Below are 10,795 nucleotides of genomic sequence, written 5' to 3'. Positions count from 1 at the left end.
GTGAAAGGCAAGGAAATAATGATGGGCTGTCCCAGACTGGAGGAGACTAAGGAGACACGGAAACTAAATGCAATGTGGGGCCCTGGATCAGATCCAAACAAAGTTCACAGTTCAGTTTAAAAAAAAAACGTCAAGGGCAGCCTCACAGGGGAAAAGGATTGACAAAAGTCCAAGCAAAGGGCACAGGGAAGAGAGAGGGCTAAACCTGGGAACCTGACTGACCAGTGGGGGACGAGAAAGATTTATGAACGGACTGAAGTCTAAGCTCCTTTTTTTACCTTTTTTTTTAACCTGAGTACCAAAAGCAGAGTCACTCTCTCCTCTGTATCCCTCCAGTCCAACCCAGAGTAAGAGAATAAATCGGAGCAGCGTTTCACAGCAGCATAACTTGCTCCTACATTTTCATCCATTTTCAATATAAATATTAGATGACATAAAACGGTCAAGTGCTTTTTGGACAAAATATGTCAATTAGGTGGAATTGCCAAATTGGGACATAGCCTTAGGCTCATCTAAAAAACATGGTCCTGGCCCCTCAGGGAGGAGGGGACCCCACATGCAGTGGGGGTGGGGGGCCGGCCTGGTGCCGCAGTGGTTAAGTTCGCGCGTTCTGTTTCAGCAGCCCGGGGTTTGTGAATTCGGATCCCAGGCGTGGACCTACACACTGCTCATCAAGCCATGCTGTGGCGGCGTCCCACGTACAAAATAGAGGAAGACTGGCACAGATGTTAGCTCAGGGCCAATCTTCCTCAAGCAGAACAAAGAGGAAGACTGGCAGTGGATGTTAGCTCAGGGCCAAAAAACAAAGTTTGAGTTTTAAAATTACACAGCTGTCCAAGTAAGGTTTTCACTTTCTATTTGAGGAAAACTGGGGCCGTGGAGGGAAAGTTGCTGAGGCTCAGCCACGGGGGGTTTAACAGAATGACGGCAGGATGCTGTGCTGCCTTCCCCCAGCTGGTAGCATCCACTGCAGCCTTACTGTCCTGGCCGAGAATGACACCAGCTCACGCGTACCATGGCCCCACCTAGACCTCTGAATCAGAGCCTTTTGACACGGAAGCTTCAGCATCTCTCCAGGAAGTGTTCTGTAAGACTCAGGTAGAGAGCAAACACTCGGAGACACCGTTCTTCCGGCTGGACTGTGCGCGAGTGCCTGTGTGCGGGCGCAGGCCTGTGTTAGCTTCAGGGTTTCCAGACGTATCTGTAGAGTTGTACGGGATCATTTCCATTTTCCTTCACTGTCCCCTTGCCCCTGAACCCAAATGTTTCTCTTGCCTCTCTCCATTCCGTGTCCTTGCCCACGTCTCGTGTTTTAAGGTCCACTCTATGTGGTATTCGGTCCCCTGATCTTCCCCAGCCTTCCTGTTTCATCTTGAGATGAGGTGGTAACAGCCTTGGTGCCGACAGGATCCATTCGTTCACGGAATCATCCACTCATGCATTGGGACCATGTGGGGCCCTGGGGTCACGTAGCACACAAGGCAAGAGCTTCACTTTCATTGAGTTTACATATTAGCAGGGGGGGATGGTCAATAACCAAAGAAAGAAAGATACAAGAAAACAGCCATAATGAGGAGTGTTGTGATGAAACTGAACAAGGGTGGCGTGATAGGGCGTAATAAGGGGTGACTTTAGCCTGGGTGGTCAGCCAAGGAGGGACCCATTTGAGGAGGTGACATTTAAGCTTAGACCTAAACATGGGAGATCCAGCTCTGCCAACATTTGAGGGAAGAAAGCTTCCAGGCCAAGGGAAGAATCAGTGCAAGGGCCCTGAGGCAGGTCCAAACCTGGCAGATGGAAGACAGACAGACAGACAGTGTGGTGCCTCATAGTGAGTGGAGGGGAAGAGAGTGGTCCCAGAGGAATCCAGATCATGTAAGGTCTTGAAGGGTTCAGCAATTAGTGTAGAAAGACAATGAGTGGTTCTAGATAGAGTAAAAGAATCTAACTTACGTTTTAACCAATATTTTGGCTGTTGTGTGGAGAACGGACTGGAGTGGGGAGGGTGGAAATGGGTCACGAGATTACAAGTGGGGGGCCCAGACTAAGAGGGTGCTGCAGTTCACAGGTGAAGGATGACAGAGGCTGGGCTGGGGCAGTAGAGGTGAGAACAGGAGCTGGATTTGGGGAGAAAAGCTAATAGAACTTGTTGAAGGACAAGCTGCGGGGAATGAGAGAAAGAGGGACCAACATTGCTCCTGGGGTTTTGCCTTGAGCACACAGGCGAATGGTGGCGCCACTGGAAATAAGAACCCTAGGAGAGGAAGAGGTTGGGGCAGGAAATGGAGTTTTATTTTAGACATGTTAAGTTTGAGATATTAGTTAATGAAGTGACAGAAGCCCCCGTCTCATACTTTATATGTATCATCACACAAAGGACTATGAGATCCCAGACGTTGACTTCCTTTTCAATTCCTTGTTAGCCAGGAACAAAGAATAAAACATTCAGTCTTTCATAAAACACTTTTATGCTCAGAGGTTTGGTGGCGCAGCCACGTCTTTCCTGGGAGGCATAAGTAACCCATCAGTCACCGTGTCACACCGAGCAATTGTTCAGGGGGCAGACTAATTAAAAATGTAATCCATGATTTTCATCTTAATCTCTTTTTCCCATTATCTTTGATCAATGCTCACAAATACGATTTAGGAGAACTTTTCATTTAGATAAACGACTGAGTGGGGTACCTAATTAGTCTGTTTGTTATGAACCAATTGATAACTAAAATTATATGCTAATGATTAAAATCACATGCTAGGGGCTGGCCCCGTGGCTGAGTGGTTAAGTTCGCGCACTCCGCTGCAGGCGGCCCAGTGTTTCGTTAGTTCGAATCCTGGGCGTGGACATGGCACTGCTCATCAGACCACGCTGAGGCAGCGTCCCACATGCCACAACTAGAAAAACCCACAATGAAGAATACACAACTATGTACCGGGGGGCTTTGGGGAGAAAAAGGAAAAAATAAAATCTTTAAAAAAAAAAATCACACGCTAATTTTTAAAGCATTTTTATTAGCACAAAAGCTATGTTCCTGTTATCGAACGAAATGCCCTTTCTATGCGACACAAAACAGTTGTTCAAACCTGCTTCTCTCGACTTTCAGAAGTCAAGCTGCAGGGTGCTGTGTAGGTGACAGGGCGGCTGAGAAACGCCTGGTCACGCTCGCTCCACACTGTAACACAAGCCACAGTGAACGCTGTGCCAACAGGAAGATTCCATGAACTTCCCAGCTACCTGGGGGGCTTCTGCTGCACCCCCACAAAAAACAAAACAAAACAAAAAACAGACAAACAAGAAAAGGATCAGGCCAGAAACCACATAAAACAACTAAGCAAAACAATGTGGGGACATGAGGACTGGTTTGAGGAAGGGCGAGCTCTGCAGCCTGTTCCAGTGCCAAGGTGGCCACTGACGGTTATGGCTCTGGTCACCGGGCAAGCCAGGGGATATTCATTTGATGACCATCTTTCCTATCATCTCTGGCAAATTTTCCACTGCTTTCAAGTCCCACAGCGCCTCTTAGGATGCCAAAATCCTCAAGTTGCTTCAGGTACAAGAGATCGTCATGTTTGACCACCCGTCGACGACTCTGGTCTCCTGTAGCCTTTGCTGCCCCTTTATCAGTGCTTCCTCCACTTGAGTTTTCACTGCCATTTCAATAGAAGGGTGAGAAGCGTGAAGAATGGTGCCTGCCATCCATGAAAACCAATCAAGACTTCTTCCCACGCCGGACGTGGTCTCAGAAACAGGAGGGCAGGTTCCCAGACAGCAGGTGGGGGGATGGGGGGCCCAGTCAATGAATGAACACACCTTACACGAGAACAAAAGGGTCTCAGACCGCCTAGGCCCTCCGCACACACACACTTTCCGGCGGGGAAGTCCTGGCTGCGGAGCATCCCTGTGTCCGCCCACACGCTGCACGCGCCCCTTCCAACAGCCCAGTGACAACCGGGGGGGAGGGCAGACTCGACCTGCCTCCCGGCCACCTTCCCCCCGCGTCCCTCCCCGGGACACCCCTGCACCTGGAGCCGCCCACCCCCGGCCCCCTCTCACCGCCAAGCCGCCGGCGGCAGAGCCTCGGAGCCGCTCGCTCCGCGCCCCCCGGAGCAGAGGCGAGACTCGCGGAGAGCAAAGCAGCAGAGGAGGAAGGACGCTTAGCTTCCAAAGCGCTCCACGGCAACCGGAGAGGAAGTGACGTGTCCCCGAACCGGAAGCGGAAGTCGGGAGAGGGCGCAGGTCGCCGCCATGTTGTGTGTGGCGGATGGGGACGGTGGCCCAGAGCCTCCCATCCCTGAAGAGAAGGTCAAAGCGCGCTCTCGCTCTCGTTTTCTGGTTCTCAAGTTCCGACGAGTGTGGACTGACCTCGCTCGTCCCCAGGCTCGGTCTGTGCGCCAGAACCCAGGGACAGCGCTGCCCTGGCGCTCTTCCTCCTGACCTCAGACCTCCTAGGGGTGGACACCGGAGGAGTGACCGCGCTGCACCCGCGAGGGTGTGAAGCGGAGCACGCCGATTGCCCAGGCCCAGCTGGTCTGGGGGAGGCTTGGATGCTGGGTCGGCCTTGGGCCGGGGCTGCGGCATGAGCAGAGGAGGGGGTGTAGAGAGAGCTGGGGGGTGGGCTGGGGGACCGGGCGTGTGCAGGGGGCAGGGTCGGGGCCTGCCCGGCGTCTGGGCGGAGAGCCGGGTGAACGGGGATCCGCGGCGGGAAGGGATCCAGGAGCAGCCGCAGATCCGCGGGACCCGTGGGGTTTTGGACCCGTGGAGCCTGTGAGGGTCTCCCGTGGGGAAGCTTGGCGGGGGACGGGCCTGTTCAGATTGGAGGGGAGAGCCTGAGCCCAAGCTCGTGCGTGGGGATGGGGAGGGAGCAGAAGCCCGGGAGAGCTGGCCTGGAGGAGAGAATGCCATGCGGGAAAGAGGCCCAGGGTGGCTCCAGAGCTCCTCTCCTTCAAGGAGAGGACGAGGAGGGGCAGGTGGGCTTAGGGGAAAAGCCAGGAGAATATGGACTTCAGGAGGCCAGGGAGGAGAGCTCCTAGAAGGGTGTCAACCGGGTCAGTCTTGCGGAGAAACTAGAGAGGTGAAGGCTGAGCGGCGCCGTGACTAAGGAAGCGTTGCCATCAGCTGGAGCAGGTTCCCTGGGATGGAGGGCAGAGGCCAGCTGGGGGTGAGCTGAGGAGTAGGTGAGGACGATAGTGAGAAGATGGAGACAAACGAGCATAAACAGGCCTTCCAAGTAGGTGCCTATGAGGAAATGAGAAGATTATTGAAAGAAGGATGTTAGTGTGTTTTAATTATTATCTTTTAAAGATTAGAGAGACATAAGCTTGTTTAAATATTGATGAGGAGGAGCCAGGGCTTTTCAGTGTTCATCAGCGCATGGCCAAATTGGCCCATGCCCTGGCATAGTTTATGAGGACAGTTCTTAAGGAGGCAGGACGGGAGGAGACGGGGTACAGAGAGCACAGGTGGAGGGGCTGTCCTCAGCTAGTAACCCTGGGAAAGGAAGATGGGAGGGGGGCAGGCACAGGTCGATTTGTCAGATCTGTGCTGCTGAGCAGGTTGTGCATTTCACAAATCCAAAGGGTACTATTGATTGCAGTGTCATCCTAATTTTGAATAGTAACCATGACTGTTTCCTGGCAGATGGTAATAAGGAGCCTTGAGGGAAAGGCCTTCTTTTTAATTCACACAAAGTGGCCCTAGCAGACGTGGGTAGCAGAAGTTTGGTGCTGAAAGTTGAGGTACTTTCTGTCTCATGGTGTGTATTCTGCCTGGGAAAAGGAGGTGAATTTATTGAAAGAGGGGAACGGAGTCTCTGAGGCTTGTGCACAGTGGAGAAGGTGTGCATGGTTGTTGCAGTGGGGAAAAGGCAGAGAAGAACAGGCAGATTGTAGTCATGGAGATCCCAGATAAGTGAGGTCTGTATGGGCAATTGATGAAATTATCACTGTTCACATTATCTCATTTTCTTGCATTTCTAGCAAACAGAGGTAGCTTTTCGCCCATGGTGTAATGTTTTGGCAGGCAGTGTGGGATGGTCTAAACCTTGCTGATCTTCTCGTTTCTTACTGCAAACTTGTTTTCAGTTTTTTCTGATGGAGGCTGGGATGCTGCCCCGATTTCACATGGAAATGATTTTTGCGAAACTGGAGCCAGAGCCCAGCATTTAAAAAATGCATCAGGGCTTCTGCTTCAAGGAAAATGGAGCAGATGTACTTTCCCCTCTTTTTCCCACAAAGTACCACTAGAAACCCTAGACATTATACATAAAACAAATATGAGAAGACTCTGGAAGGTGAAGACACAATGACCAGAACCTTGGGGCCCAAGGAGCAGCATGGTGACAAGCTACCTGGGTTTTCTTTTTGCCTCTGGTATCCCAGATTTGGAGCTGAAGAAGCCTATGACCCCAAAATGTTAAGGGATACAGACTAAAAAAAGAAGAAACCCTGAGAAAAGCCTGCTCTGTAGCTAAAGGACCAGGAAAGGGACAGCCTGGGGAGGTGGAAAATGTTTTGACAACAGCTGCTCTACTCCATTGAAACACCACAAATCAAACAAACAAAAAACAATGCCACAGTCATGCATGCTGCTGACGTGTATCTAAATCATGTAAAGGAAATATACAAGACAATTATAATTGAGAGAGGGTAAAAGGGATGTAAAAGATGGGAAGATTTCCCCACTTAAACTGATAAAATGATGACACCAGTAGAATGTGATATGTGTATATAAAATGTAATACCTAGAGCAACCATTAAGACTATACAGAGACACTCAGGACTATACGTAAACACTATAGGTAAATCAAAATGGAATTATAAAAAAATATTCAAGTAACTCACTGAAAGGCAACAGAAATGAAAAACAGAGAACAAACAGAAAGCAACAAATAAAATGGCAGACTTAAGCCCTAACATGTCAATAATTACATTAAATGTAAATGGTCTAACTACACCGACTAAAACACATAGATTGGCAGAGTGGATTAAAAAACACGACCTAACTATATGCTGTCTGTAAGAAACTCACTTCAAATATAACAGTCTGGGCCAATTAAAAGTAAAATGATGGATAAAAGATATATCGTGCAAACAGTTAAAAGGAAGCAGGAGTGGTTATATTAACATCAGATAAAGTACATTTCAGAAGAAAGAAAATTACCAGAGATAGAGAAGGATACAGCAAAAAGGTCAAACTACCATTGCAATCTTAAATGTGTGTGCACCAAAACAGAGCTGCAAAATCCGTGGAGAAAAACTGAAACTGAAAAGAGAAATAGACAAATCCACAATTGTAGACGTCAACATACACCTCTAAACAATCAATAGGACAGCTAGACAATCAGCAAGGATATAGAACAACTCAACCACACCTTCAACTAACAATCTAGTTAGCATTTATAGAACACTCAACAGCAGCAGGATGTACTTTTTTTCAAATGCCCATGGGACAGGTACCAAAATAGACCATATCCTTGCCTATAAAACAAACTTCAACACATTTTAAAAAATTAAAATCATACAGAGTATGTTTTCTGGCCACAAAGGAATCAAACTAGAGATCAGTAGCAGAAAGATGACAGCAAAATCCCCAAACACTTGGAAACTAAGCAACACACTTCTAAATAATCCATGAGTCAAAGAGGAAGTCTCAAGGGGGGAAGAAAAGAATACATTGAACTGGAACTGGATGGAAATGAAAGTAAACATCAAAATTTGTGGGACACAGCTAAGCAGTATTGAGGGAAATTTATAGCACTAACTGTATACATTAAAAAGAGGAAAACTAGGGGGCTGGCCCCATGGCCGAGTGGTTAAGTTCGCATGCTCTGCTTTGGTGGCCAAGGGTTTCACCAGTTTGGATCCTGGGCACGGACGTGGCACCACTCATCAGGCCATGCTGAGGCGTCATCCCACATGCCACAGCTAGAAGGACCCACAACTAAAAATACACAACTATGTACCTGGAGGCTTTGGGAGAAAAAGGAAAAATAAAATCTTAAAAAAAAAAAAAAAGAGGAAAACTCTCCAGTCAATGATCTAAGCTCTCACCCCAAGAACCTAGAAAAAGAAGAGCAAAACCAGCCCATCGCAGGTAAAAAGAAGGAAATAAGGAGGAGCAAAAATTGATGAAGTACAAAACAGAAAAACAATAGAGAAAACAAACTTTAAAAAGCTGATTCTTTGAAAAGGTTTTTTGTTTGTTTGTTTTTAATGAACAACCCTCTAGCAAGATTGACAAAAGGCAGAGAGAGACAAAGAGAGAGAAGTTACAAATTCCCAATAGCAGAAATGAAAGAGGATATTACGACAGCTTCTGCAGACATAGAAGAGGTAATAGGGAAATACTACAAACACGACTACACACATAAATTTGACAACTTAAATGAAATGACCAGATTCCACAAGAAACACAAACTACCACAGCTCACACAATATGAAATAGATCATTTGAATGCCCTGTAACTATTAAGGAAATTGAATTTGTAATTTTAAATCTCGCAACAAGGAAATCTCCAGGCCCAAATGGTTCCACTGGAGAAGTCTAACCAAAACACAAACTTTTCCAGAAAATAGAAGAGGAGGGAACGCTTCCCAATTCATTTTGTGACTCTGCTATTGCTCTAATACCAAACCCAGACAAATAAAATACAAAAAGAACACCACAGACCAACCACGCTCATGGATATACAGGCAAAAATTCTTCAAGAAATAGTAGCAACTGGAGTTCAGCAATATGCGAGAAGAGTTGTATCCCACGACCAAGTGGGGCTTATTCCAGGGGTGCAAGCCTGGTTCAATATCGGAAAATCAATGGAATCTAACATATCGACAGGCTAAAGAAGAAAAGTCACACCAATCAATGTGGAAAAAACACTTGACAAAACTCAATAGCCATTCATGATAAAAACTCTCAGGAAAATAGGAATAGAGTGAATCTTCTTCCACTTGACAAACGCCATCTACAAAATCCTACAGCTAACATTGTACTTAATGGTGAAAGACTGAATGCTGTCCCTTCAGGTCAGAACAAGGCAAGCATGGCCACTCTCATCCCTCTTATTCAGCATAGTGCTGGAAGTTCTAGCCAGTGGAACGGGGCACAAAGAGGAAGCAAAAGGTACACAGATCAGAAAGGATGAAATACAGCTGTCACTATTTGCAGATGACATGATTGTCTACATAGAAAATCCCAAGGAATCTACAAAGAAAAGCCCTCTTAGAATTGATAAGTGAGTTCTGCAAGGTCAAAGGATACAAGGTAAACATACAAAACTCAACTGTAACTATATAGCAGCAATGAACACTTGGACGTTGAAATTAAAAATGTGATACTACTTGTAATCACTCAAAAAATATGACATACTTAGGTGTAAATCTAACAAAACCTGGAGGATTTTTACGCTGGAAACTACGAAATGCTGAAAGAAATCAAAGAAAATCCAAATAAATGGCAAGGCATATCACACTCATGGGTTGGAAGATTCGACCTGATACTAAAGAATCAGTTCTTCCCTAAATCGATAGACAGCTGTAACACAATTTCTATCAAAATGCCAGAAAGATTGTTTTGTAGATATGGACAAGGTTATTCTAAAAATTATATGAAGAAACAAACTAGAATAGCTGAAACAATTTTGAAAAAACATCAGTTTACTTGATTTGAAGACCATACTATCAAAACTGTGTGATACTGGCAGAGGGATAGACACCGAGATACCCAGAAATTAGCTCACACAAATATGCTTGACTGATTTTTCAGAGGTACAAAAGCATGTCAGTGGGAGCATAGCCTTTTCAACAAGTAATGCTGGAATAATTGGTCATCCATATGCAAAAAACCCCACAAAGAAAACCCAGGAAAAACACAAACAAAAACAAAACAAGACCAAAAAACCCTCAATTTAAGTCTCACACAAACATGAACTCAAAATGGATCATCAACTTAAATGTAAAACATAAAACTATAAAACTTTTAGGAAAAGATAGGAGAAAATCTTCAGGATCTAGGGTTTGGGAAAGAGTTCTTAGACTTGATACCAAAAGCCTGATCTATAAAAGGAAAAGTCCATAAATTGAACTTTGTCAAACTTAACTTTTTCTCTGCAAAAGACCCTGCAAAGAGGATGGAAACACAAGCTACAGACTGGGAGAAAATATTTGCAAAACCACATATCTGATAACTAGTATCTGGAATATATAAAGAAATCTCAAAATGGAACAGTAAAAAGAAAAAAATCCAACTAGAAAATAGGCAAAAGCAATGAGGAGACATTTCACCAGAGAGGATATACAGATGGCATGAGAAAAAAAATATTCAATGTCATTAACCATTAGGAAGGTGGAAATGAAAACTACAATGGTATAATCCTACACGTCTAGCAGAATGGTTAAAATAAAAAAGTGACAACTCCAAGTGTTGACGAGGATGCAGAGAAGCTGGGTCACTCGTCATGGCTGGTGGAATGTGAGATGGCACAGCAACTCCGGAAAACAGTTTAGCAGTTTCTTTAAAACCTAAACATGCAGCTCTCATAGGACCCAGTAACCACTCTCGGGTGTATGTCCCAGATCATTGAAAACTCATGTTCACACAAAAACCCGTCATGACTGTTTATAGTGTCTCTATTAGAAATAGCCCAAAACAGCCCAGACATCCTTTGACATATAGTTAAGCAAAGTGGGAATGGGTGGGGGATACATTCAAAGACCCCCAGTTGATGCCTGGAACTGTGGATAGAACCCTATATATACTATATTTTTTCCTACACATACATACCTATGATAAAGTTTAATTTAT

The 10,795-nt window shown here is 45.8% G+C and overlaps 1 long non-coding RNA gene across 1 annotated transcript; it reads right to left on the bottom strand.

The window, feature by feature from the left end:
• Positions 1–2,989: 2,989 nt before the first annotated feature.
• Positions 2,990–4,202, bottom strand: LOC106781429 (uncharacterized). Its single transcript, XR_001378039.3, has 2 exons — positions 4,052–4,202; positions 2,990–3,808 (listed from the first exon to the last, which is right to left on the bottom strand). It is a non-coding gene; the product is annotated as an uncharacterized lncRNA (long non-coding RNA).
• Between the last annotated feature and the right edge of the window lie 6,593 nt (positions 4,203–10,795).

This window comes from Equus caballus, chromosome 12 (genome assembly GCF_041296265.1).
Source record: "Equus caballus isolate H_3958 breed thoroughbred chromosome 12, TB-T2T, whole genome shotgun sequence".
Taxonomy (NCBI): domain Eukaryota; kingdom Metazoa; phylum Chordata; class Mammalia; order Perissodactyla; family Equidae; genus Equus; species Equus caballus.
This window is presented reverse-complemented; position numbering and strand designations above follow the sequence as displayed.